Source organism: Eschrichtius robustus, chromosome 12 (assembly GCF_028021215.1).
Source record: "Eschrichtius robustus isolate mEscRob2 chromosome 12, mEscRob2.pri, whole genome shotgun sequence".
In the NCBI taxonomy this organism is placed as follows: Eukaryota; Metazoa; Chordata; class Mammalia; order Artiodactyla; family Eschrichtiidae; genus Eschrichtius; species Eschrichtius robustus.
In genome coordinates, this window is record NC_090835.1 from 100,114,797 (window position 1) to 100,141,421 (window position 26,625).

The following is a 26,625-nucleotide window of genomic DNA, read 5'->3' on the forward strand; positions in this document are numbered from 1 at the left end:
AGGAAGGCTCAAATCGATAATGCACTTTGATAACCAGACAACGTTTCCCTTGCCATTCAGCTCAATTCAGTAAGCATTTATTTGGCATCTGTTATCTATAATAATGTTCTGTGCTAGGCATTATCTATAGGATTTGAAGATTCATAAGGTCTCAGCTCTCTAGGCTGATACCTTGCATTCAACTTGTGTTTGCCTTGATAAAGCTAATGATAAACATAATGATATGTTGGAAGCGTATACTCTTAAGTGAATTGAACATTTCCCAATGGCCAAGGTTATGAAACCCAAAACTGAATTAATGCAGGTGGAAGTTGTGTAGTTTCTTTCCTTGCAGATTTTCAGTATTGAGTTAATACACCGGTCAAGGAATGGTTTAGTCACATTCCTGCCAGAAATCAGGGAACACCCCAAATAAATCCTAGAGGTCTCTTTTAGCCCCGTGCCCTTGCATGTGAAATAAATAACAATTCACAAAGAGTTCCTGGTTTATTTCTTACACACAAGTAAGGGAACACCCATAAGTCTTAGGAATCCTATTAATTGTCCAGAGAGGGCCCAGAAGAAAGCTTTTAAAGTCAATTAGAATATAAAGTGATATTGATTCTTTGAGAAAAACATTAACTATGAGGACATCTTTCTCCTTTATTATCTTCCTTTCTCGCTGTACAGTACTACATCACAGAGTCACATTACATAGGCAACCTAATTTCATCTCGCGACACATTTCAGCAGCTCCAAACTCTGAGTGATGGTGCAGGTTTAAAAGATTCATTATCTGGAGAATATGGTTTGAACACTGGCTGCATCACTTACTAGCTTTAAAATGGAAATAATAATGGTACCTCTTCAGATTTGTGGCGTCATTTAACTAAGTAATAATCAACACATAGCTCCTTCCTCCTGCCAGGCCTTGTGCCAAGTACAACATATTAGCTCATTTAATTTTCACAAGGATGGGTTGAAATTTCATAACACTAATTTAATAGTGTTAAATTTTATAACACTATTAGACTACTTTTTTTTTCAAAATCTATACACAAAACCTCACTTCTGCCCAAATCTTGTATCTTGTTCTTATACGGACACACACACACATACACACACACACAAAACGAAAACACTGTTGGTTTTTTGAAGAAGAATATAAAATTCTGTTGGAAGAAATGACAGAAATAAGAGGAAGAAATGGTCGTGCATATTATTTTAAAATAGGTACTGCACTGAAATTTACTTGCTGAAATGTTTCTCAGAACACCTGTTAAGAGTCAAGAGACATTTCCATCACAGTAAATCAGACAAACAAGGTATGTCCTATTTTGTCTCTGCAGTAAGATATGGCATACCTAGGGTGCCAGGTCACCACTGTGGGGCTGCTGAGGGGTCCAGCCCTGTTCAGAAAAGAGCAGAGAGATGCCCTATACTGGCAGTGGGAAATGACGTCCACCCACAGTCATGGAGGGTTAGGAGCATGTTTGAGATGGAAGGACAGGCAGGTACCTGCCCGTGCCTCTAGCTCCATTTTCCACCTCATCCTGGTTGTTTTCCCTCCACCTGTGCATACAAACCACCTACCTTCCAATTTCTGCCAGATGCTGCCCAGCCCACTCCCCACCGCCATGTAGCTCCTTGTTTATTATCCTAAGTCTTTAAAAGAGATAATACACGACATTTGAACTCTAAGAATTCATTCTTTGAGGCCTGAATGTGAGTGTAAAGAAAGACTCTGCTAAAATCACACGCATACAAAATCCTGCATTTGGCAGCCCAGGAGACTCAGTTTCCCCCCTAAAAACCGGTGTCTGAAATTACCCTGCATCCAGTCTGGTCATATTATGGATGGAAGGCCAAATATAAAACACATAAAATAATGTGTTGATTAAATGCCACTTGTAGATTCATGATGCATAATCCACAGTAAACCCAATTCTTAAAGTACTTAATTGTTGAGCTAAACATCATAAAACATTGTATGCCAAGAACAAAATGGTGAAAATGGTATTTCAGTGTATTTTATTAGCGATTTTCTGATTTTAAGTGAGGTGACACGTTTTATGTGTGTGTGAAGGAACATATGGATTGCCTTTTCTAGACACTTCTGCCCATTTTTCTTTTGGGTAATTTATCTTTTAAAAACTTACATGTAGGAGCTTTTAAATATTTAACAAATTAACCATTTGTGATATGTACTGTATACATCTTTTTCAGTTTGTCAGTAGCCTTTTAGCTTTAACAAAACTCTTTGGTCATGTAGAAATTTCTGATACTTATGTTGTCAGCCTTTTCTTTTATGGTATCTAAGTCTTCCGCCATGCTTTAAAATGTCTTCCCTTCTCAGATTTGGTTTTTTTAAGTCTCATATCTTTTCTAAAAATTTTATGGGTGTCTTTGTTTACACCTTTAGTCCACTTGGAATTTTTTTAATGTAAAACGTTTAGTAGAGATCTAATTTTGTTTTTCCAGATGGCAACTGAGTTGTCCCAAAACATTTATTGAAAAATCCATCATTTTCCCACTGACCTAAAACACCAGCTATATCATGTTCAAAATTTCTATGTATACTTGGATTTATTTCTGGACTTTCATTTTTGTTCTATCTATCTATTAATGTGTCAGCACCACACTATTTTTATTTTCTTTAACTGTACAATATGCTTCAGGTTCTTCTAAGATAGGTCCTCCTTTTCTATTCATTTTTCAATTTTTTTCCTGATTAATCTTGAATGTGTATTATTCTGGAAGAACTTTAAAATCAGCTTCCTAATTCTAAAACTATTACTGGTTATATTTTCACTGAAATCGTGTTACATTTATAAATAAATTTAGGGGATGTTGAGATATTTTAATGTTTTATTTTATTAAGAAATTTGATTTTGAAAAGTTGTTGAATATGTCTCTTTTTAGCATCTATGGATATGACAATGTGATTCTTCCTTTGGTCCTAAATATATGAGGATTATATTAAAATTTTCCTAATACATTTTCTTTGAGTTTCTGGAGTTAATGCCACTTAGTCATGATCTCTCATTCTTTCAATATGCTACTTAATTCCATGTCTTAATCTTTTATTAGAATTATGTCATCAGTATTGTGAGTGAGATTGATCTGTACGTTTCTCTTTAGAATTGTGTTTAATTTAGTTTGTGGTTTTTATTTTTATTTTTTATTTTTGCTAATTAACGTTGTGTTGGCTTTATACAAAATATTTAGAAGCTGTCGTTGTTTGGATTTTTCTTTTCCTTCGTTGTTTGGTGAAATTCAACTGTAAAACTGCTGTCGATGCTTTAGGGAAGCAGCTCTTTGTCAATTTTTTTCTAGGTAGTGTTGTTTTCCTATGGCAATTTATCCATTTCAATATTTTTTCTCTTCCTGATTTCTTTCTGTAATTTTTTCATTTGACCTATTTTTATCTATCTGATACAATTTTTAAAAGTAACTTGCAGTGTTAATCAATACCTCTTGTAAATCTTTTAACTTCTCCAACACGTTGCTTATTTTGTGAACTTACACATTCTCTAATTTTATCTTAATTATATTTGCTAATCATTTTATATTTTTTCCAATTAATCAGCTCTTAGATGTATTTATCAGTTCTCTGTGTTTCTGTATATTATTTCACTTTTTTTCTTTTATCATTATCAGTTAGTTTCTTCTGCTTTTCTTTGGATTGTTTTGTTATTTTCTGTAAATTTTATGTTAGCTGCTTGATTCATTTCTTTATATTTTTTCTTGTTTCTTAATGTAAGTATTTAACTTTGAATTTGCCCTGAGCATTGCTTAGGTTGTATCCTGTAGCTTTTGATACATGATGTTCTATTAACATTTTCTGTTGTTATCTTCTAGAAATTCTGCCATCTTACTTTTGATTTCTACTTTGCAGTTATTTAAAAGAGAGATTCTTTTTTAACTTTCAACTTTCAAAGGGAGGCGGTTCTATATTTGTTAGCAGTTCATAGTTTAATTACTGTGTAGCCAAAGAATGTTGTTTATACCATTTCCACTTTGAGGGATTTACTGATGTTTTCTTTGTAGCCCAGTATATGGTTAATTTGGGGAAGTGAGTACACAATTAAAGAAGGTGTATTCTCTGTTTTTTAGGGAATAGTGTGGTCTATATGAATAAGATCTACCATATTTATTACGTTACTAAAGGTCTTCTATAATCTTACTTATTTTTGTCCACTAGATCTGCTTTAGGCTATACCTTAGGTTTCACTAGACCATGCTACATAACAAAGAAACTTAAAATCTCATTGGTTTAAACAACAAATCTTATTTCTTGCTGGTGTTGCATGAGAGCTGCAGCCCTGTTGCAGTTCCCCTGGTATCTACCTGGATAGTAAATATCTGGGGTAACTGGGAATAAAATGAGAACATCTGGCCCACTGTAAAAGTATGTTTGAACTGAAGTTAATAATTTTCATCACTTTTCTTTCATTATACTAATCATATGTGTTAAAAGATAAGAAAAACACTGTTCCTTCCCTTAAAGACCTTAGCATTGGTTTAATAGAATAAAACATGCATTAGAAACAATAGAACACAGTTAACAACAACCTGTGACTGAGTATACACTAACATTGTATAATTATATATATGTAAATGTATGTTTATTATGTATACATGTAGAATGTAATGCATAATATGTGTTATTATACTTGTATATAGTATACAATAATATTATTTTAATATGTATTATATGTAACGTATAGTAATATGTATAATAATATACATATATGTATTGTATATTGCAGGAATAGTATATATTATATATTTTATATATGTTACATAATATATGTATGTAGTCAGTAAATATATTACATATATGTATATATTTATATATGTAATACAATGTGTGTACTCAGTTACAGACATATATATTCACCATATATATATATATATATTCCATAAGTGCTGAGGGTATTATAAGAATAAGATAGGCTGAATTAGAGCCTTCTTCATAGCCAAGGTCATGTGACCCAGTTCTAAGTTGGGGAAAAGGTTGTGTCAAGTAGGGCACTCAGCTTCTTCTCTTAGTTTCTCCATCACTCTTGATGACCAAAGGAATGGAAGACTGTGTCTTAAAATCAAATTAACACGGGCTTCCCTGGTGGCGCAGTGGTTAAGAGTCCACCTGCCAATGCAGGGGACACGGGTTCGAGCCCTGGTCCAGGAAGATCCTATATGCTGTGGAGCAACTAAGCCCGTGTGCCACAACTACTGAGCCCGCAAGCCTAGAGCCCGTGCTCCACAACAAGAGAAGCCACCGCAATGAGAAGCCCGCGCACCGCAACGAAGAGCGGCCCCCACTCACTGCAACTAGAGAAAGCCCGTACGCAGCAACGAAGACCCAACACAGCCAAAAATAAATAAAAAAAAAAATAAATCAAATCAAATTAACAGATGTTGATTGACTGAGGAGTAAGTTGTGCAATTGTTGAACAGATGTCATCTCTCATGATTAGGCCAAGAGTTCTGCGTAACCAACAAGTTGTACAACAAAATGCAACTTCCTCTCTGCAACCAGGGTGCATTTCTTGCTTCTCAGAGTCTGGCCTCCAAGGGAGCCTCCTCTTTTATTTCAACCTCCCTATATTTGTGGTGGATTTCCAAGCTCAAATAAAGTGCAGCTTAGTATTTCACTGTGAAATATGACACAGAATGCAATAGAAGGATGAATAAAGAATTTAATTTACTCCAGGGTGAAGATGAGACAGTGAAAAATTTGTGTTTCATGTGAACTAAGAGTCCCATTTAAAAAGATCTCATTTTAAGCAAAGTGACTTTCTTTTTTCATGGAAAGGCATTTTATCTTTAATATAGCAGTGCGTACATGTCAATCCCAAACTCCCAATCTATCCCTCCCCCAACCTTTCCCCACAGTAACCGTAAATTCGTTCTCTAGGTCTATGAGTCTGTTTCTGTTTAGCAAAGTGACGTTTTGTTAATGATCTTTTTTTCTTTCTGTCTGTAATTTCTGGGAAAGTTAAAGTGGGGGCAAGTTAAAGATGACCCTTTTTCCCTTTGCTTGTCCTTCTTCATTTCTGAAACTCTGAACATGATGTGAATAGATTATTAGGCATTTTGAAATCATAGTTTATTCCTTTCTGTTCTTTGTAAGCCTTTGAAAAACAAGGCCATTTCCTTCTCATGCATATTGAGGTATAAGAAATGAGGAGGAAAAAATTAAGCCATGTATTTAAATGTACTTAGAAATTGCTGAGTGGACCTCAGTTGGAAATTCACCAGTAAAGATACCATCATTGCTTCAGTGAGTAGCCAGTTAGGGCTTAACTGTTGAAGTATCTGGGAAAAAAATTGATCTATAATATGTACTTAAGAAAACTTTTGTCAAGAGCCTTGCCTGGTTTGAAGGCATCAAGCATATATGCCAACAAGATTGATACTCTATTTGAAATCGGAATGTCTTCTTTCACATTTGGGTATTTAAGACTACTTTGATAAATATTTGGCACACTTCTAAAAAATGCCCTCAATGGTGCTAATGTTTATAATTTACGGGTGGACTTGGCATTTGGAAATAGTCAGAAGTTGCTTGGTGTAATGTCAGTTGAGTGGCCAGCCTGGCAAGAAACGTCTTTTGAGTAAAAGTGAGGTGTGTCATGAGTGGTGAAACCTTTGTCTGTGTAGTTTGGAACTACCTGGTTTGGAAGAAAATTAAAATGTATTTGAAGTAATGGCAACGCCATTAGAATAACAATCTACCTTCCAGAGTGTCTTCTCTGAAGAATAATATCATTTTGGAACTATAAATGGTAGTAAGTCATTAAAACATGCAGTCTATTACTTTATAGTCACATCTCATGAAATCTTTCATTTGCCCTGGATTTGGTCTTTGATGAAGATATATATTATCTCCAAATTCTTTAGTCTATTCCTCTCTCTGGAGATTTTATTCATTTTCTGCGTTTAAATATGCACACATAACTATTATTTAAAAAGAAACAATTGGCCCTGAACCAAGATGGCGGAGTAAAAGGACATGCTGTCACTCCCTCTTGTGAGAACACCAGAATCACAACTAGCTGCTGGACAGTCATCAACAGGAAGACACTGGAACTCACCAAAAAAGATACCCCACATCCAAAGACAAAGGAGAAGCCACAATGAGACGGTAGGAGTGGCGCAATCACAGTAAAATCAAATCCAATAACTGCTGGGTGGATGACTCACAGACTGGAGAACACTTATACCACAGAAGTCCACCCACTGGAGTGAAGGCTCCGAGCCCCACCTCAGGCTTCCCAACCTGGGGGTCCGGCAATGGGAGGAGGAATTCCTAGAGAAACAGACTTTGAAGGCTAGTGGGATTTGATTGCAGGACTTAGACAGGACTGGGGGAAACAGAGACTCCACTCTTGGAGGGCACACACAAAGTAGTGTGCACATCGGGACCCAGGGGAAGGAGCACTAACCCCAGGGGAGACTGAACCAGACCTACCTGCTAGTGTTGGAGGGTCTCCTGCAGAGGTGGGGGGGGTGGCTGTGTCTCACCGAGGGGACAAGGACACTGGCAGCAGAAGTTCTGGGAAGTATTTCTTGGCGTGAGCCCTGCCAGAGTCGGCCATTAGCCCTACCAAAGAGCCCAGGTAGGCTCCAGTGTTGGGTTGCCTCAGGCCAAACAACCAACAGGGAGGGAACCCAGCCCCACCCATCAGCAGTCAAGCAGATTAAACTTTTACTGAGCTCTGCCCACGAGAGCTCTACCTACCACCAGTCCCTCCCATCAGGAAAGTTGCACAAGCCTCTTAGCTTCATCCACCAGAGGGCAGACAACAGAAGCAAGAAGAACGACAGTCCTGCAGCCTGTGGAACAAAAACCACATTCACAGAAAGACAGACAAGATAAAAAGGCAGAGGGCTATGTACCAGATGAAGGAACAAGATAAAACCCCAGAAAAACAACTAAATGAAGTGGAGATAGGCAACCTTCTAGAAAAAGAATTCAGAATAATGATAGTGAAGATGATCCAGGACCTCGGAAAAAGAATGGAGGTAAAGATTGAGAAGATGCAAGAAATGTTTAACAAAGACCTAGAAGAATTAAAGAACAAACAAACAGAGATGAACAATACAATAACTGAAATGAAAACTACACTAGAATGAATCAATAGCAGAATAACTGAGGCAGAAGAACAGATAAGTCACCTGGAAGACAGAATGGTGGAATTCACTGCCATGGAACAGAATAAAGAAAAAAGAATGAAAAGAAATGAAGACAGCCTAAGAGACCTCTGGGACAACATTACACGCAACAACATTCGCATTATAGGGGTCCCAGAAGGAGAAGAGAGAGAGAAAGGACCAGAGGAAATATTTAAAGAGATTATAGTCAAAAACTTCCCTAACATGGGAAAGGATATAGCCACCCAAATCCAGGAAGCACAGAGGGTTCCATACAGGATAAACCCAAGGAGAAACACACCAAGACACATAGTAATCAAATTGGTAAAAATTAAAGACAAAGAAAAATTATTGAAAGCAGTAAGGGAAAAATGACAAATAATATACAAGGGAACTCCCATAAGGTTAAAAGCTGATTTATCAGCAGAAACTCTACAAGCCAGAAGAGAGTGGCATGATATACTTAAAGTGATGAAAGGGAGGAACCTACAACCAAGATTACTCTACCCAGCAAGGATCTCATTCAGATTCGATGGAGAAATCAAAAGCTTTACAGACAAGCAAAAGCTAAGAGAATTCAGCACCACCAAACCAGCTCTACAACAAATGCTAAAGGAACTTCTCTAAGTGGGAAACACAAGAGAAGAAAAGGACCTACAAAAACAAACCCAAAACAATTAAGAAAATGGTAATAGGAACATACATATCAATAATTACCTTAAATGTGAATGGATTAAATGCTCCAGCCAAAAGACACAGGCTTGCTGAATGGATGCAAAAACAAGACCCATATATATGCTGTCTACAAGAGACCCACTTCAGACCTAGGGACACATACAGACTGAATATGTGGGGATGGAAAAAGATATTCCATGCAAATGGAAATCAAAAGAAAGCTGGAGTAGCAATATTCATATCAGATAAAATAGACTTTAAAATAAAGAATGTACAAGAGACAAGGAAGGACACTACATAATGATCAAGGGATCAATCCAAGAAGAAGATATAACAATTATAAATATATATGCACCCACCATAGGAACACCTCAATACATAAGGCAACTGCTAACAGCTCTAAAAGAGGAAATTGACAGTAACACAATAATAGTGGGGGACATTAACACCTCACTTACACCAATGGACAGATCATTCAGACAGAAAATTAATAAGGAAACAGAAACTTTAAATGACACAGTAGACCAGATAGATTTAATTGATATTTATAGGACATTCCATCCAAAAACAGCAGATTACACTTTCTTCTCAAGTGCGCACGGAACATTCTCCAGGATAGATCACATCTTGGGTCAGAAATCAAGCCTCAGTAAATTTAAGAAAATTGAAGTTATATCAGGCATCTTCTCTGACCACAATGCTATGAGATAAGAAATGAATTACAGGGGAAAAAAAGTAAAAAACACAAACACTTGGAGGCTAAACAATACGTTACTAAATAACCAAAAGATCACTGAAGGAATCAAAGAGGAAATCAAAAAATACCTAGAGACAAATGACAATGAAAACACAACGATCCAAAACCTATGGGATGCAGCAAAAGCAGTTTTAAGAGGGAAGTTTATAGCTATACAAGCCTACCTCAAGAAACAAGAAAAATCTCAAATAAATAATCTAACCTTACACCTAAAGGAACTAGAGAAAGAAGAACAAATCAAACCCAAAGTTAGCAGAAGGAAAGAAATCATAAAGATCAGAGCAGAAATAAATGAAATAGAAACAAAGAAAACAGTAGCAAAGATCAATAAAACTAAAAGCTGGTTCTTTGAGAAGATAAACAAAATTGATAAACCATTAGCCAGACTCATCAAGAAAAAGAGGGAGAGGACTCAAATCAATAAAATTAGAAATGAAAAAGGAGAAGTTACAGTAGACACCGCAGAAATACAAAGCATCCCAAGACACTACTACAAGCAACTCTATGCCAATAAAATGGACAACCTGGAAGAAATGGACAAATTCTTAGAAAGGTATAACCTTCCACGACTGAACCAGGAAGAAATAGAAAATATTAACAGACCAATCACAAGTAATGAAATTGAAACTGGGATTAAAAATCTTCCAACAAACAAAAGTCCAGGACCAGATGGCTTCACAGGTGAATTCTATCAAACACTTAGAGAAGAGCTAACACCCATCCTTCTCAAACTCTTCCAAAAAATTGCAGAGGAAGGAACACTCCCAAACTCATTCTATGAGGCCACCATCACCCTGATACCAAAACCAGACAAAGATACTACAGAAAAAGAAAATTACAGACCAATATCACTCATGAATATAGATGCAAAAATCCTCAACAAAATACTAGCAAACAATTCAACAGTACATTAAAAGGATCATACACCATGATCAAGTGGGATTTAGCCCAGGGATGCAAGGATTCTTCAATATACGCAAATCAAACAATGTGATACACTATATTAACAAATTGAAGAATAAAAACCATATGATCATCTCAATAGATGCAGAAAAAGCTTTTGACAAAATTCAACACCCATTTATGATAAAAACTCTCCAGAAAGTGGGCACAGAGGGAACCTACCTCAACATAATAAAGGCCATATATGACAAACCCACAGCAAACATCGTTCTCAATGGAGAAAAACTGAAAGCATTTCCTCTAAGATCAGGAACAAGACAAGGATGTCCACTCTCACCACTATTATTCAACATAGTTTTGGAAGTCCTAGCCACGGCAATCAGAGAAGAAAAAGAAATAAAAGGAATACAGATTGGAAAAGAAGAAGTAAAACTGTCACTGTTTGCAGATGACATGATACTATACATAGAGAATCCTAAAGATGCCACCAGAAAACTACTAGAGCTAATCAATGAATTTGGTAAAGTTGCAGGATACAAAATTAACACACAGAAATCTCTTGCATTCCTATACACTAATGATGAAAAATCTGAAAGAGAAATTAAGGAAACACTCCCATTTACCATTGCAACAAAAAGAATAAAATACCTAGGAATAAACCTACCTAGGGAGACAAAAGACCTGTATGCGGAAAACTATAAGACACTGATGAAAGAAATTAAAGAAGATACCAACAGATGGAGAGAGATACCATGTTCTTGGATTGGAAGAATCAATATTGTGAAAATGACTATACTACCCAAAGCAATCTACAGATTCAATGCAATCCCTATCAAATTACCAATGGCATTTTTTACGGAACTAGAACAAAAAATCTTAAAATTTGTATGGAGACACAAAAGACCCAGAATAGCCAAAGCAGTCTTGAGGGACAAAAACGGAGCTGGAAGAATCAGACTCCTTGACTTCAGACTATACTACAAAGCTACAGTAATCAAGACAATATGGTACTGGCACAAAAACAGAAACATAGATCAATGGAAAAAGATAGAAAGCCCAGAGATAAACCCACGCACCTATGGTCAACTAATCTATGACAAAAGAGACAAGGATATACAATGGAGAAAAGACAGTCTCTTCAATAAGTGGTGCTGGGAAAACTGGACAGCTACATGTAAAAGAATAAAATTAGAACACTCCCTAACACCAACACAAAAATAAACTCAAAATGGATGCGAGACCTGAACGTAAGACTGGACACTATAAAACTCTTAGAGGAAAACATAGGAAGAACACTGTTTGACATAAATCACAAGATCTTTTTTGATCCACCTCCTAGAGGAATGGAAATGAAAACAAAAATAAACAAATGGGACCTAATGAAACTTAAAAGCTTTTGCACAGCAAAGGAAACCATAAACAGGACGAAAAGACAACCCTGAGAATGGGAGAAAATATTTGCAAACAAATCAATGGACAAAGGATTAATCTCCAAAATATATGAACAGCTCATGCAGCTCAATATTAAAGAAACAAACAACCCAATCCAAAAATGGGCAGAAGACCTAAATAGACATTTCTCCAAAGAAGACATACAGATGGCCAGGAAACACATGAAAAGCTGCTCAACCTCACTAATTATTAGTGAAATGCAAATCAAAACTACAATGAGGTATCACCTCACACCAGTTAGAATGGGCATCATCAGAAAATGTACAAACAGCAAACGCTGGAGAGGGTGTGGAGAAAAGGGAACCCTCTTACACTGTTGGTGAGAATGTAAATTGATACAGCCAGTATGGAGAACAGTATGGAGGTTCCTTAAAAGACTAAAAATAGAATTACCATATGACCAGCAATCCCACTACTGGGCATGTACCCAGAGAAAACCATAATTCAAAAAGACACATGCACCCCAATGTTCACTGCAGCACTATTTACAATAGCCGGGTGATGGAAGCAACCTAAATGCCCATCGACAGATGAATTGATAAAGAAGATGTGGTACATATACACAATGGAATATTACTCAGCCATAAAAAGCAACGATATTGGGTCATTTGTTGAGACGTGGATGAATCTAGAGACTGTCATACAGAGGGAAGTAAGTCAGAAAGAGAAAAACAAATATCGTATATTAACGCATATATGTGGAACCTAGAAAAATAGTACAGATGAACCGGTTTGCAGGGCAGAAATTGAGGCACAGATGTAGAGAACAAACGTATGGACACCAAAGGGGGAAAGCTGTGGGGGCGTGGGGATGGTGGTGTGATGAATTGGGCGATTGGGATTGACATGATGTGTATAAAATGGATGACTAATAAGAACCTGCTGTATAAAAAAAAGAGGTACCTTCTTGATAAAATGTTTAAAATAAAAATGTAAAAAGAAACAATAACAACATTTACCTCACTATATGTATGGTTTTTCTAGGACCACTTTTTCCTTTCTTCCACACCAAATTGTTCAAAGAAAAAAATAATATATGACAACATATAACTGAGCTCTTCCAATGGGGCAGACACTGTGCTAAGCATTTTTCATATTATACTGCTAACCCTTCCTATAAGGAGAGTGTTAGTATCCTCACATTAAGGATGAGATTACCAAGAATATTAGTTTACTGGAGCTGCCATAACAAAGTAACACAAAATGGGTGGCTTAAAGCAACAGAAATGTATTTTCTCACAGTTCTGGGGTCTCAAAGTCCAAAATCAGCCCTGTTAGCAGGGCTGTACTCTCTCAAGTTTCTAGGAGAGAATCTGTTCTGTGCCTTTCTCCTAACTTCTGGTGTTGCCAGGCATCCTGAGTTTTCCTTGGCTTGCAGTTGCATATTAACTCCAGTGTCTGCCTCCATCCTCACGTGGTCATCTTCCCTGTGTGTGTCTCTTTCTGTGTCCTTTCCTCTTCTTATAAGGACATCAGTCATATTGTACTAAGGGCCCACCCTACTGTAGTATAACCTCATCTTTACTAGTTATATCTGCAACAACCCTATTTTTAAATAAGGTCACAGTCTGAGGTTCTGGGAAGGACATGAATTTGGGGGGATGCTATTCAATCCAGTGCATGGAGACTTAGGTCAACTTCTGTGTGTTAAGTTGCCCAGTCTGGATGGAGCCAGGATTCAAGTAGAGTTGCCATCAGAGCCTGTCCTCCTAACTGCTTCATTATTCTGCCCATGTCCACTCGCTCATCACCTCATAGCTCCTTCCCTCCCTTGTCTATGTGATCTGGTTTCCAGTCCCAGATCACTATTAACTCTTCTCCTGAAGTCCTCATCTTCTCGCTCCTTCACCTTCTTCCAGCACTGGTGACAGCGTCCTCCTCCTTAACCACTCTGCTGCCTTAATTCTCTGGCAACACTATCTGAGTCTCACTTACATCCCAGGCCACATGTTCCCTCTTGCATTGGCTCATTTTATTTGTCCTATGCCCTAAATGTGGGTGGTTCTCAACTTTCATTTCTCTGTTCTCTCCTCCACATTCCTTCTTTGATGAATCCTCCCTCATTCTCTTGGGTTCAGCTGTCGCTTTTATATCACTGACTACTAAATCTATGTCAGCCTACTTCTCCATGCTGTCCTCTTCCCTAAGTTCCAGCCTCATACCTCCCAACTCCTTTAGACAAGAAGTTCTACCATCATCTCTGACTCAGATAGCTCTAGATCAGATAGTTTTCTTTTTTGGAAAGCTCTTATTGGTCCTTCCTATTTGCGATGACACTGCCCTCATTGCCTCATGGAAGGATCAGTACAGCAACGCCCTGGTTACCTTGCCAGATGCCAGTGTGCACCCTTCCCAAGCACCTTTCATAACCTTGCCCAACTAATCCTCCCAAACCAATTTTCATCCTGTTACCCCTCTGCTCAGTAATTCCCTATGTTCTTCATGTTTAAAATCCTTTGACTTCTCTTTTTCACCATGCTCACCCAGTATTATTTCCTATGGCTTCCAACGCTAGTAAGGATAATTGCTCCTCTGCAAACCTGAATGTATTCTCATCTCCATACTTTGGCTTATGTTGTCTACTTAGCCATTTATCCTTTCAAATCCTGTCTCTTCCTTCAGGTCCCAAATCAAATCAACTCTCTAGGAAGTTCTCTCTGACCATTTCAACTTCAGTTCATTTCAGTGGAGCCCCAAGGAGGGAATGACAGAAAAGTTGTCATAAATGCAAGATATACTCTCTCTCTGTATCCTCTGTTCTTAGCTTCTTTGTTCACTTTTTTTTTCCATTTCTCTCTCCCCCATCTCAGAACTTCTAAAAATCAGCATACGCATCACTCTACACTGTCTTGTTTTATTATTCTTGCTCTGTATCTCTTCCCAACTACTTTACCAGGTAAAGGAGGGCAAAGGCCACATGCCTTTTTTTTTTTTTTTTTGTCTATAACACCCATATCACCTAGCAAATGTTAAATATTTATTGAATAATTTTTGTTTGATTCACTTAATTTAATAAAGTTTCACAATAGTTTGAGAATGTGAAGAAACCAAGTTTCTAAAACTTAATGTGTCCTACAGACTGGTTTTCTAAGCTAAAAGTATTTCACCCAAGCTAGAGTCTGCAATATGAATATGAATAGTAAAGATAATTTTCTAAATCATGTGGTGAAAAACTAATATCAGGACATTTTAGGGTTGTGTTAATTCTCTGCTATCTTTGGTTTTCTAGACATATCCTTAGAGCTACACTAACCAATACAAATTATATTGGTAATACTGGAACTTTTTTATTAGCAATGTGAGTGAATTTTCCCTCAGTCACTAAAAATATGTCATGTAAATTTATGCTTCACCTAAGGCAAATTTCTGAAAACAGAACTCATTGACATTCAGAAGCCAAAAAAACTCAAGTGCTTTATTCTCACAGTATTAAAATTGACTACCTTGGAAATAATAGTAAGACAAATAAAACTTGATTTCCTTTCTAAGAACAACACAAAGGGATTAGAATTAAAAACATCTGCAGGAGTCACTGAATATCAAATCCTATGCATTTTCTGACAATGTGCTCTCTCAAATCAGGAAACTATACATAAAAGTTTGACATTGATGTTTCAAAAGAGCAAAGATGATCTAGGTAACTCTACAGTCGCATCTTAGTGAGTGAGCAGGGAACACTACAAGTTTACAGCTAACATGGACCCTCAGATGGAGGGAGTAGATCAGAGAAAGGCCATCATCCATGGGCAAAGCCAAAGGTTATACTGATCATGAATATGTTAGTTGTTTAAGGGATAAAACTTCCCATAGTCCATACTCATTTCTGTATTATTTGGGCCTCTTTAACAAAAACTTGATTCAACAAAAAAAAAGTTAGAAGTTGGGTATTACAATGATTGAGGGGTTTCACAGAACCCAAAGGCAGGAATGCAACTGGAGTTCTGGAAGGAAGTGATACCAGCAATTAACAGCTGGCAGAATCCAGGAAATGCTCTTGGTCCATATCTGCTTCTCCTTTTTGCATTTCCTCCTGTCTTCTTTCTCTTTGAAGACTCCGCTTCTCTGGCCTTCAGTCCACAGTGTGCGCTACAATTGCAGGCAAACTTTACTCTGGACTTAATTTCGGAATTCCTGTGTGAGAGCGTAATTGGCCCATTTAGTTCAGGTTGCCAGAACTTTAACAATCACTTGTGGCCTTAGAACAGATTATCTACTGTAAATTTGGCTGCCTAGAGATTGCTTCTGTGGTTTTTCTTGTAACAGGATACTTAAAAATAATTTTGAAATGCTCAGTTTTGTGACCTGCCCTAAATTTCATCAGGGGCAAGAGAACAACTAAACATTTGAAATAAATTTAAAGTAACAGTTTAAATTTAAAATAAAATTTGTTCCATGATTGCTTCCCTGAGTCATGCTTGTTCAATAGTACAGTTACATTTTGGATAGGGGATTGTGAAATGGACAATTGCCATGGAAGAAGAGTCATTTATGAGTTTGGCAGATACTCCAGAAATAGGTGTCTGTTGGAAGTGCAATTTGGATGTAGCTTACAGTTAAAATTTATGTCTTCAGGAAATGCAATTACAAGTGTCATAAAAAGATGTTAAAATGAAAGCTAATATCATCATATTGCATGCAAACAAAAAATCTCAGAGTCTTGGAAAAAGAAAATTACATGCAAAATAATATTAGGTTAAAAATGCAATATACAATTTTATGACACTATATACAGAAGATTAGAAAGACCAACCCAAAAGGTCAACTTGGGTGATTTCTGGTTTTCTTGTATAATCATGGGTAATTTTGTTTACTTTATACTTTAACATATGAGTTGTCATAAGTGAAAAACTATTGCTTTTAAAACTTAAAAAGGTTATTTTTATAAAAAGAAAAATAACATTTTTGCAGTAGGAATATTACTATAATAGTGGAAAAAGTGCTTTGATAGGCTAATGTGTAAATAGAAAAGAACAACACATCAGATTAGTGTATTGAACAAGAGTAATGCTGAAGAACATCCAGGTTCCTTTTGAATAAACATTTCCCAGTTGAATATCTAATTATTCCAGTACCTTTCGTTGGAAAGATCTTCCTTGCCCCCCAATGTATTGCTTTGGTACCTTTGTTGGAAATTAATTGATTTTACGAGTGTGAGTCTATTTCTGGGCTCTCTATCCTGTTCCATTGATGTTTCTCAGTCCTTATGCCAGTATCACACTGTCTTGATTAATGTAGCCTTAGTAAATTTTGAATTCAGATCGTGTAAATCCTCCAACTTTGTTCTTGTTTTTCAGATTTACTTGCGTCTTCTAATCCATTAACATGGTACATATGTCCATTTATTTGGGTTTTCCTTAATTTCTCTTAGCAATGTTTTGTAATTTTTAGTGAAGAGGTCTTGCATGTTTTGTTTAATTTACCTCTAAATTTTTATGTTTTAGTTGCTATTGTAAATGAAAATTTTTAATTTTATTACCATTAAGTCAGTAAGTTATAAAAGAACAATTAATTTTAGAATATTGACAATGTATCCTGCAACATTTTAAAATTTGCTTATTAGTTCTAGTAGTTGCTTATAGGTTCCCTAGAATTTTCATACAAACACATTACGCTCTTTACTTCATTTTCTTGCCCTAGTCCACTGGCTGGGGCCTCCATTACAACATTAAGTGGAGACATCTTTGCCCTGTGTCCAGTCTGAGAGGAAAAACTCTTATTCTCTCACCACTGAGCATTATATTAACTGTAAGGTTTTCATAAATATCCTTTTTTTTTTTTTCTGGCTATACCACACAGCATGCGGGATCTTAGTTCCCCACCAGGGATCGAACCCATGCCCCCTGCAGTGGAAGCGTGGAGTCTTAACCACGGGACCGCCAGGGAAGTCCCCCATAAATATCCTTTATCAGGTGAAGGAAGTTCCCTTCTATTTCTGGTTTACTTAGAATTTTTTTGTTAATATCATGAGAGTTTTTTTAATTTGTCAAGTACTTTTTACACATCTATTGAGAAGATCCTATGTTCCTTTTGTCTGTCAATACAATGAGTAATATTGATTGACTTTTAAATGTGAAACCAACCTTGCATTCCTGGGATAAACTCTACTTTGTCATGGTATATCATTCTTTTAATATATTGCTGGATTCCATTTGTGAATATTTTGTTAAGGAGTTTTGCATCTATGGTTATAAAGGATTTTTTTGTAATTTTCTTTAAAAAAATAAAATTTACGTTTTATTTAGATTAAAACACATTGTACAAAATTTTTCTCACCAAAATAACAGCAATAATTTCTGTATTACTTTTATATAAGCAAAAAAAATTCCTATTTTTCCCAGGTAATTTTTATAAATCAAAACAAGGCAGTAGGTATGGTCATGGAGAGAAAAAACAGTCAAATAGATGGTCAGTAGCCTTGGCTTCTGATTCTCTCTTGACCATGAAACAAAAGTGTTCAATGTGCACCTGCTAGAAAGACTATACTCAGCTAAGGTATAAATTTGACAAATGATTGTAAATAACATCCAGAAGAAGAACCACAGTGGATTGCTTTCTATTCGAACTTCAATTTTCTACTTAATGGAGACAAAATCTACACTGCAGTCTCTGTTTGGTGATCTCAAAGTTTATTCTACTTGTTGGTAATTTCCTTAACTGCCCATTACAGATTTTTAACCACATACTAAAACACCTACTAGTCAATGGTCAGTCCTGAGCTTTATTGCAGTATTTTATGAAATATATTCCTTCTCCCCACACCTCTCTGACATTTATTTCCTCAAAGACCTGGAAACTAATACCTAATAATTTGACTCATGGCAATAATAATGTTCTATTTCAAGTGACTCAACTAAAATTTCCCCGGAGTACCACCAAGAGAAATCACAGAGAAATGAAATGTTCTTTCAATGCTGTCTTCTGAAATGAGAGGTCTTCAGAGAATAAAATTTCAAACAGCTGCCATTTAACCGGCAGTTTATCAATGTTTAATGCATTCAATGGAAGGCTCAGAAGCAAATAGTCAGTGATTTAATGGCCTACATACACCTTAGAACTTTTCCTCCAAATATCAACTGTAAGGATAAAACCAATTTTTAAAACTTCTCTTAGGTATTTTCAGTGTTCTTTTTAAAGTACTTGTAGGAAACTCTGGCTTAAATTCATAGTTTGATATATGTGTCTACCATTAAATTAAGATCTTATTTTATATCAAGATTTATGTTAAACAAAGTAAAGTTATTTGACCTCTGGTCTGTTGAAATATTTCTTAATTATGCTTAAGATGCTTTCATCTAATTTCATTGCTCTCATTCTCAAACTTCATCAAGGAAGAATACACAGGACCTTCAGCCATGCATAGACATTAAGAAAAAAATTGAAGTGAGACAGGTAGGGGGCTTTGTACATGGTTAATGGAAGCTCTGTGTCCTTTTCTCTGTGTTTTGTTTGATCCTCCAACAATGAAGGTTGGCAGAGAGTGTGTTAGGAATGGATAAGTCACTTTGGTACATGTTGGCATGGTGTTGAATGTGAGCTGTTCCATGACTGGTGCTATAAGAGATAAGCATTTAAGAACTGTGAGGTGCCCATACATTTGTTCTCTACGTCTGTCTCTATTTCTGCTTTGCAACTAAGATCATCTGTACCATTTTTCTAGATTCCACATATATGCATTATTATACGATATTTGCTTTTCTCCTTCTGACTTACTTCACTCTGTATGACACTCTCTAGGTCCATCCACATCTCTACAAATGACGCAATTTCATTCCTTTATATGGCTGAGTAATATTCCGTTGTATATATGTACCACACCTTCTTTATACATTCCTCTGTCAATGGGCATTTAGGTTGCTTCCATGTCCTGGCTGTTGTAAATAGTGCTGCTATGAACATTGGGGTGCATGTGTTTTTTTGATTTATGGTTTTCTCTGGGTATATGCCCAGTAGTGGGATTGCTGTATGTATGGATACCAAGGGGGAAAAGGGTGGGGGGGGGTGGAATTCGGAGACTGGGATTGACAAATATACATTATTGATACTATGTATAAAATGGACAACTGATGGGAACATGCTGTATAACACAGGGGAACTCACCTAGTGCACTGTGGTAACCTAAATGGAAGGGAAGTCCAGAAGGGAGGAGAGGGGATATCTGTATGTGTATGGCTGATTAATTCTGTTGTGCACTGGAGGCTAACACAACATGGTAAAGCAACCATACTCCAATAAAAATTAATTTAAAAAAAAAAAGAACTTGTGAGGTGCTATTGTAACAAAATATCTTTAACGTCCTGAATAATGTGTTTCATTGTTGGGATACTAAGTATTTGTTTATACTAATTCTCAATGGTTAGTTGAGATTATCTTGCTGAGCCCAGAGGAAGTTCCAGGAAATTCCATTTAAATATCAAGTTTGGGGCTGAATCATGGCTTTCTCAAATCAAAATTTATGATAAACATAAATATTTTCCATCTCTTCATAGAGTGCAACTCTGCTGCAAAGAAATATTGGAAATGCGGCCCTGGAAATTTTTCCAAAGGCTATTTTAAAAAATAGGATACTTTTATGAACAACAGTAATAATTAAAACAAAATCTATTAATGCACTACAGAGAACAAAAGCTCAACCAGCTATAAAGTTATTCTATCTAACATTCGTTTCATTATTTATACCATCGAAACACAAAGCAAGTATTTACAGGAGTTCTACAAAACTTTCAAAAGCATCATACCCGCCTATTCATTGAGACTGGCAAATTTCCTTCAGTTCATGTGCCTTTTATCCTTCACTGTTCTGAAAGAGGACAGATATTACATTGTTAAGTTCTAAAGTAGTTGTGATCAACAGAAAAAAGAGCAAACATCTTTAATTTCTCCCAAAGCAACAGATACTCCCACAACAGACACTGCTTCTGACAACTACGTATTTAATGCAGAGGAAGAATAGACTGTGGAGATATTTTGGGGTTGTTTCTCTAAAAGTCTAGTTACCATGAGTTGCGTTTGGGAGAAAGTCCACTAGACATAATCTAAGCCAGACCACATCAGTGCTCCATGTTTGTCCCCCACTCTTCCATTATCATAGTGTGAAAGTTCATAGCCAGAATTTCTGCATCAACTTCAGAAGGTAGAAAGCCTATATTCCTCTGTCTGGATTGAGATTCATTGATGAACCTCACCAGTACTGGTGATTGCTCCTCCCCTACTATGTCCATCTTATTATCAGTGATAATGGAAGAGGTGAGTCTCTCACTTTCCTGTTTCTCTCCAATGGCACTCTTGCAGTGTCCAGCACCTATTTCTGCTGTGTTTTCAAAAGGATGGATGTGTAACTGCTATTGTCTCGAAGCACTTTCTCAGAACTGCCTCACCAGAATATCGTCTGCACTCCAGCAGGAGAAAAGATATCTTTAGAGATTTTGTCAGCTTCATGTTAATCCAGACTTGTGCTTTATAAAAATCAAACTTCAGATGAAGATTTTAGCTGCTCCTTGTTTTCATTCTCTGCAAAGTTTAAGGATAAAAATGCCTTCATCTTGTTATTTACCTTCTTTCTCTGCATTGGAGTGGTGAGGATTGCTATGGTTTCTTTATTTCTGAGTTCGTTCCTGTTCAGAAGTTTTACCATTTCTTTTTCTGTTTGTGTTCTTATTTCATGATCTCTCAGTTATTTTATTGATTTTCAATGTCTCCATGTGGATTGTTCAGATGACTGGTGAAATCAACCACTGCTGGCATAGCATAATCTCAAAGAACTCCTTTTTAAGTACTCATTCTACAAACCATAGGTCTCTTAAAGCATTTGGCAGTAATGTTTGCTTAGCAGATCAGGTGTTTTATCTTCTAAGTCACATATCTTACATTTCTTCACCCACTTCTGGCTTCTGTCCAGATCTTTCAGGAACCTAAAGAAAGTCAGATTGGACTGCATTATCTTCCATGTTCAGTTGGGGGCTGTGCAAAAGTTTGATATTGTCGCCCAACAGCCAGCCAGCCTGCTCTTCCCTCCCCTCCCCCCAATTCAGGGAAGCTTGTCTGCCTGTTGGTAGTGGAGGAAGGAAACTAAATTAGGTGGGCAGTTTGACATGACTGGTGTTTTAATTTTCTTTTTTTAAAATGCCTGTGTCAGATTTAGTATCAGGGTCATGCTAGCCTCATAAAACACATTGCAAAGTGTTTCCTCCTCTTCTGTTTTGGAAAGCATTTGTGTAAGGTTGATCTCTTACCTAAATGTTTAGCAGAGTTCACCAGTGAAACTGTCTGACCCCGATGTTGTATTTGAGAAAAGATTTCGATAACATATTCAACTTACTTAATAGATATAGGGCCAGTAAAATTTCCTATTTCTTCTTTGTCTGTTTTGGTAAGTTGTTTTATTCAGAAATTTCATCTAGTTGTTGAATTTATTAACATAAAGTTGTTTACAATATCTGTAGCATCTGTAGTATATTCACACATTTATTCCTGATATTGGTGATTTTTCTTATTTTTTTCTTTATCAACCTATGTAGGGCTTATCAACTTTGTTATTCTCTCAAAAAGAAAAAAATTTTATGTGTTAATTTTCTCTTTCATTTATCTATTTTCTATTTCATTGATTTCTCCTCTTTACTATTTCCTTCATTCTACTTACTCTGGATTTACAGATCTTCCTCAACTTACAATGGGGTTATGTCCCAATAAACCCATTGTGAGTTGAAAATATCTTAAGTCAAAAATGCATTTAATATACCTAATCTACCGAACATCATAGGCTAGCCTAGCCTACCTTAAACATGCTCAAAACACTTAACAGTAACCTACAGTTGAGCAAAATCATGTAACACAAAGCCTATTTTATAATAAAGTGTTGAATATCTCATGTAATTTATTGAATACTGTACTGAAAGTGAAAAACAGAATGGTTGTAAGTGTATCAGTTGTGTACCCTGTGATTGTGGCACTGACTGGAAGCTGCAGCTTGCTACCGCTGTCCAGCATCCCAAGAGAGTATCATACTACAGATCGCTTGCCTGGGAAAAGACCAAAATTGAAAATTCAAATCCTACTGAATGCACATTGCTTTTGCACCATTGTAAAGTTCAAAATTCATAAGTTGACCCATTGTAAGTTGGGGACCGTCTGTACTTTGCGCTACTTTCTCTAGGTCTTACTGTAGACTCTTAGGTCATTGATTTTATACCTTTATCCTTTCCTTATCTAGGCATTTAAAAGCTATAAATTTTCCTTTAGCTGTAGCTCACAAATTTTGATATGCTATATTTTCATTATAATTCAGTTTGAAATATTTTCTAATGTACCTTGTCATTTTTCCTTTACCCATAAATTATTGACAAATATTTAATTTCCAAATATTTGGGTTTTATCCCTCCTACATCTTATTGTTGTTGATATCTGACTAATTGCCTTGTGATCGGAAACCATAGTCTATATTATTTCAATCCTTTAAAATACATTAGAACATGTTTTATGGTCCAGCAAATGGTTTATCTTGGTTAATATGCCATGTGCACTTGAAAAGAATGGTTATCCTGCAATTGTTAGGTGTAGTGTTCTACGAATGTCAATTAGGTGAAGGAAGTTATAGTGTTACTGAGATCTTTTGTCTATTTGTTCTGTCAGTTGCTGAGAGAAGACTCCACTGTAATTGTGGATTTGTCTCTTCCTTTAATTATGTTACTTTTTCATCTAATGTATTTGAACCTCTTTTATTAGGCATATATATGTATGATTCTTATGTCTTAATAAATTTATCCTTTTTATTGTTCTAGTGTGTCTCTCTTTATCTCTGGTAATACTCTTTGCCTTGGCATCTGTTATATCTCATGCTAATCTACCTATTCCAACCTTCTTAGGTTTTCTGTTTGCATGATTTATCTTTTAATATCATTTACTTTCAACCTGTTTGTATTTTTATATTTAAAGTTCATCTCTTATGGAGAGATTATGTTGGGTCTTATTTTTTTTATCTATTCTGAGAATATCTGACTACTATTTGGAATGTCTAGTCCATTTACATTTAATCCGATTATTGATATGGTTGAGTTTGGACCAACCATTTTACTAGTTGTTTTCCTTTGGTCCCATCATTTTTGTATTTGTTTTTTGATTCTCTGTTCCTACTTTCTTAATTTCTTTTAATTTAATTGAATCTTTTTGAGAATCCCCTTTCAAGGGATTGTGGCTTTTCAGTTATATCATTTTGCATTATTTCAACTGGTTGCTCTAGGAACCACAATATATACAGCATCCTTAATTTTTCACATTTTTCTTACATTTAATATTGGACCATTTCATACAAAGTGTAATGATCTTTCAAAAAATATAGATTTTTAAGCTCCTTCCTTTATTTTTTAATTGTCTATATTTCATCTACAAATATTATAAATCAAACAATAAAATGTTATAATTTTTGCTTTAAACAGTCATACATATTTCTAAAAAACTACAGAAAAAATCTTTTATATTTAGCCACACATCTATCATTTGTGGTACTTCACTTTCCTCTGAACATTTGAATGTCCCTTTGGCATCAGTTTTTCTCACCTGATGAACTTCTGTGGTTTTTTGTACTGCAAGTCTGCTGATAAAAAGTTCTCTTAGTTTTCATCTATCTTTATTTTGCTTTCATTCTTGAAGGTTATTCTCACTGCACTGAATTGACTTTTTTCTTCTTTCAGCGTTTTAGAGATGTCATTCCATTATCTTCTTGTGTCCAGTGTTTCTGACAAGAAATCATTGTTAAATCATATCATTCCACTGCATGTAATAAATTAATCTGTAGCTAGTCTGCAGTTGCTTTCAAGAGTTTCTTTTAAACTATAGCTTTTAGAAGTTTGATTCTGATGTGCCTAGATATGCTTTTCCTTGTATTTTTCCTGATTGGGGTTTACTGGACTTGTTAGATGTGTAAATGTAGGCCTTTCACCAAATTTGGGGAAATTATCACTATCATTTCCTTATATATTTTTTTCTCTCTTATTCTAAGACAACAAGTACACAAATGTTAGACCTTTCTACAGTGCCTGCATAGCTCACTGACACTCTTTATTTTCTCCAAACTTTTCTTTCAGTTTTTCAACTTAGACACTTTCTATTGATCTATTTTCAAATTTACTTACTCTCTTCTCATTTCGGTCTGTGTCAAGCCACTTTGTAAATTTTTAATTGTAAATATTATATTTTCCATTTCTAGAATTTTCAATTGGTTCTTTTTTGTGGTTTCAGTTTCTCTGCTAAGATTTTCTATTTGTTAATCATAAGTGTGTTTTCCTCTAAATCCTTGAGATGGTTACAATAGTTGCTTTAAAATCCTTATCTGCTAATTCTAACATCTGGGTCATCTCAAGGTCAGTTTCCACTTATTGCCTTTCTTTTAGATTTAATTGGACTATTTGAAGTTTACCCCATGTGTATGTAGTTCAGGGATTAACCAGAGATTTTGGCCAAGTTTATATACAGAATCCCCCTCTCCCCACCATGTCTATCGCTTTCACCTTTCCAGGATTCCAACCCCCCTCAGGTTCCAGCTGTGTGGTGTCTCCAAACTCTGACCTATGGCTTTCCAAGCCAGTAAGACTATGGATTTCTATTAGAACTTTAGCCACTCAGCAAGCTGAAACTAGGGCTTCGCCTCAAACAAAAATCTGTATCAAAACAGGAAAATTACCCTGTGCCATTTACTTCTTTCAAATATAGATTTACTTCATTTCTTTTAGTTCCTCTGACTGCCTTCAAATTATTGTATTTTATATTTTAGTTAGAGTTTATAGGTGTTCTCTGAGAGATTTGACTGATAGAAGGTACTTTTCCACTACTGGAAACCTATTTGCATTACTTTTTAATTCACTGAGAAATCAGAGATTACTAATTAGTTTTCCCATTACCTCATGTAGCAGTTGCCTGGTGTTGGTTGTAAGTAGATTTTCTTCTACTCTACCACTGTAAAATGTTTAATTTATTCTTTTTTTTTTTAAGAGATTCTCTCTCTTTTTAAAATTTATTTATTTTATTTATTTTATTTTTGCCTGCATTGGGTCTTCGTCGCTGCACATGGGCTTTCTCTAGTTGTGGTGAGCGGGGGTTACTCTTCGTTGCGGTGCGCGGGCTTCTCATTGCGGTGGCTTCTCTTGTGGAGCACAGGCTCTAGGCACGCAGACTTCAGTAGTTGCAGCACGTGGGCTCAGTAGTTGTGGCACACGGGCCCTAGAGCACATGGGCTTCTGTAGTTGTGGTGCGTGGACTCAGTAGTTGTGGCTTGTGGGCTCTAGAGCTCAGGCTCAGTAGTTGTGGCTCACGGGCTTAGTTGCTCCGTGGCATGTGGTATCTTCCTGGACCAGGGATTGAACCCGTGTCCCCTGCATTGGCAGGCAGATTCTTAACCACTGTGCCACCAGGGAAGTCCCTTGATTTATTCTTTGATTGATTTGTTTTGTTTATCCCCACATATTTATCAAGGATCCGCTATGTCCTAGGTACTGGATACATAAAAGTGAATAAGGTACAGTCTCTGCCCTCACAGAGCTCAGAGTCTAGTGCTATACTGTTTATTACGGTAGTGACTAGAACACATATAGAACATTTCCATCATCCAAAAAGTTCTAATGGACTGTCTTGGTGTAGTGGAAGAGAATGATATGAAAATGCATCACTAAAATATAGCATGAGAAAGTATAAGAATAGAGTTGTATATA

At 36.2% G+C, this 26,625-nt stretch overlaps 1 long non-coding RNA gene and 1 pseudogene across 3 annotated transcripts in view; one reads left to right on the plus strand and one right to left on the minus strand.

The window, feature by feature from the left end:
* The window catches only part of LOC137773658 (uncharacterized), a 180,440-nt gene that overhangs the window by 2,106 nt on the left and 151,709 nt on the right, over nucleotides 1–26,625 (plus strand). The window lies entirely within an intron of this gene.
* LOC137773274 (52 kDa repressor of the inhibitor of the protein kinase-like) overlaps nucleotides 19,090–26,625 on the minus strand; it is a 33,819-nt pseudogene continuing 26,283 nt past the window's right edge.